Source organism: Mus caroli, unplaced genomic scaffold, assembly GCF_978045245.1.
Source record: "Mus caroli unplaced genomic scaffold, Mus_caroli_1 scaffold_6, whole genome shotgun sequence".
NCBI lineage: Eukaryota > Metazoa > Chordata > Mammalia > Rodentia > Muridae > Mus > Mus caroli.
Window position 1 is genome coordinate 107,585,106 of NW_028227261.1, and position 3,506 is coordinate 107,588,611.

Consider the following 3,506-nt stretch of genomic DNA (forward strand, 5'->3'; position numbering starts at 1 on the left):
CAACACCACAACTCTTTTCTACTCCTCAGTTGACTGTTCATGTCCCAGCTCCCTATTCCTCTGGCTAAAAGACCACATCAACTCCATCTTGGGTTCAGGCTCCATCTTAAAGAACTTGAGTTAACCAACAAGCCTGCACCTAGCACTAGTTTCAGGTCTTTCCTAACAACCACCCATGAGGAGGAAAGCAGAAGTTACTGTTGTACCTAAAGATATTTACTTATGAAAGTTTACAGCTGGGCTCCCAGCACCAGCCGATCATTCTAAAGGGCAACAAATTCCATAATAGCCCCGCAACAAAATGTGTGCCAGGCTGGAATCCCCTTGCTTGTTTGCTTGCCTCAACAAAAGCTTGCTTGAAACTAAGCAAGGGGGTTCACCCTCCCGTCCAGCCGCATCAGTGCCTGCAATGTGGCCCACACTCGAGCTTGAATAAAGACCCAGTGCAACTGCATCAGAATCAGCTCCTTGGTGGTCTTTGGAGGTTTGCAAAGTGGGCATGACAGTGGCTATTCGTAGTTGTCACCTGATTACATCTGGAAGTAACGAGTGCCTGGGCACAGCTGCGAGGGCTTTTTCTTAAATAATTTGAAGCTGGAAGACCCACTTTTTAATCTAGGTCTTTTGAGGTGGGAAGATCCATTCTTAACTTGGGCCACGCCTTCTACTGAGAGTCTACATAAAGGACATGGAAGACGGAAGCTTGCTTTCTCTGTCTGACTGTTCTCACTCTCCCTGGCAGGTCTACTCCTTCACTTGGATTAGAGCCCGCTTCTTTGAGATCCCAGTGCATACTGAAATCCAGTGGAGACATCCATTCTCGTGGACTGAACAGCTACTGGGTTCTTGGACCTTCCATTGGTAGACTAGCCAGGGAAGAGTGAGGTAGCCATTGTTGGACTAGCTGGACCATAGCCTGTAAGCCATTCTAATAAATCTACTTTCTCAATTAATCATCTATCTATCTATCTATCTATCTATCTATCTATCTATCTATCTATCTATCCATAGTCACCTTTCAGTTCTGTTCCTCATCCATCCACCCACTCACCTATCTATCTACACCTATTCACTTATCAATTCTCTATCTATCTATCTATCTATCTATCTATCTATCTATCCATATTCACCTATCAATTTTGTTCCTCATCCATCCACCTACTCACCCACCCATCTATCTATCCATATTCACCTATTAGTTATCTATCTATCTATCTATCTATTCATCCATCCATCCATCCATCCATCCATCCATCCATCCATCCATCCACCTACCTATCTACATAGTCATCTATCAGTTCTGTCCCTCTGAGAACCCTACCTAACACAAGCCTGTCTCATTCCTCCCTGGATCTGTGATGCACTGCTTCTTGCCTTTCATGCCATTTCCTTCCCATGGCCCACTTGCTAACACTTCTAACCCTAACCTCTTTCTTTCCAGGTCAGGGCTCCCCCAGACGATGGTGGTCACGGTAGATTCTATTAGTCCTGGGGGAGAGAAGAGCCACAGCCACCTGCCAGTATGAACGAACCCTGTGAGAGAGACACCTGTTCACAGGTCGGACACTCGAGCCTCAGGCTCTCCTCCAGGACTCAGGAGTCACCCAGGCAAATCATACCCTAAACATCTATCATCACACACCCAGGTCCCCTGCAGGGCAGGCTAGGACTGATGCTCTTCTGTGAGTCACAGATAGAAAAGCAAAACAGAACCCTAGGATCCAAAGCAAGCTGCCTCAGCCACTCTGCACACCAGCACTGCATCCACCCACTAGGGACGGGAACACACAGGCAGGACAGCTGGGGGCACTTCCTCACACCCATGTGGCCTTCTAGACCCTTCACCCATCACTGAAGGGAAAGCCGCCTCAAATATTATAACATCTTCAAGACTAAGAGAATATTGTTTTCCTGGTCCTCCCACACCCTGAGGCTTACTTCTCCTGGTGGAAGAGATCAGTGAAGAGTCCTCGAGCAGAGCCAATTGGCCACCTCTGAGGCACACAGACACCGGTGCAGCCGCCCACATGCAGGGTGCAGTCTGGGATGCCGCCGACTGCATGTCTGGCCCACCCAGGCTGTTTTCCTCTGTTTGGGGAGAGGCTCTCTGCTACACCAGGCCCACCTAACCACACTATAGAAGGCAGAGGGAGGCAGAACTGTGGACCCTCCCCTGACCCACAAGTCTCCCCAGTAGGACAAGGGGAAGGCCAGACCCTGCCTGCCTCAGCATGAGAGCTGAGCTGTGCCGAAGCCACCCCACCCTACACTGATGAAGGGCTGCCTAGTCCACAGAGAGAAAACATCTGCATTATCCTGTACTGGCTTCTGAATAAACACCTGCTGACACTCGCTGTGCTTTGCACTTTATACGGGGCTATTATGAGAATCTAAAGGGGTGGGATGGCTCAGTGGGTAAAGTGCTTGCCTTCACAGAGTGGGGACCAGAGGATGGACCCTCAGCATCCACAGAAAAGCCTGGCTGACATGGAGGTCTGCAGAGAGTGATCAAGGCAGACACCTTGATTTAAACTCTGACCTCAACACACATGTACCTCAGATATGTAAACACACTACATACACATAAAAGAGGGTGGCGGAGGATATCAAAGGTAACATCTCAGAGACCCCACACACACATGCTAAGCCCTACCTGCTCCCACCCCCACACCCAGTTTCTTGGTCTCCATCTCGCTCACAGGAACTACAGTACAGAGCAGGTGGGTCCAGGCAAAGCAAACCTGATTCTGAGGAGCTGTTAAGCCTCACTCTAGAAGGACACCCTCAGGATACATGTCTGAGAGAAGAGCTAGAGAAATACGCTAATGCTTTTAATCAGTCGCACTTGTGTTCTCGCAATTGACGGGGACTAAAATAGGATCTGCAGTCTACCTTCTGACTGATGTTTTCTTGAGACAGGGTCTCATGTAGCCCAGGCTAACCTCAAACTGTGTATCCAGTGATAACCCTAAACTTCTGATTCTCCTGCTTCCACTTCCCAAGTGCAGGGATTAGGGGTGTGCTGTCAAGCTGATTTTTTTAAATGGGGTCCTGGGGATTTAACCCAGGGCTTCATGCGTGCAAGGCAGGCCCTCTAGCCAGAGACCCACACCCTCAGTTCACTGGTGGCATTTCTAATTGTTCCTATGAGCTTCACCAAGTTGGTGAGCTCTTGGAGCTGATCTGGAGTCATTCGGACAGCTGAATTATCCAGCAATGTCCACAGCAGCTGCCTCATCACCAACTCTCAATAAGCAAATACTATAAGCAATAATATCTATAATCAAATAATATTATAAAATAATATTATTAAATAGTCAAATGCTATTTAAGGAAAAACTTAAAAGTTGAGTTTCATGTAGAACATTACATTTCTTGCTGGAAATACCTTCTTAAGTTTACAGGGCCTTGGCGAACCATGTAGTTTCTTTGAGCTTTCAGATGTGGTTAGCCTGGTTTGGTCAGTATGAACATTATGATAGAATTTTGGCTGTGGCATCAACACA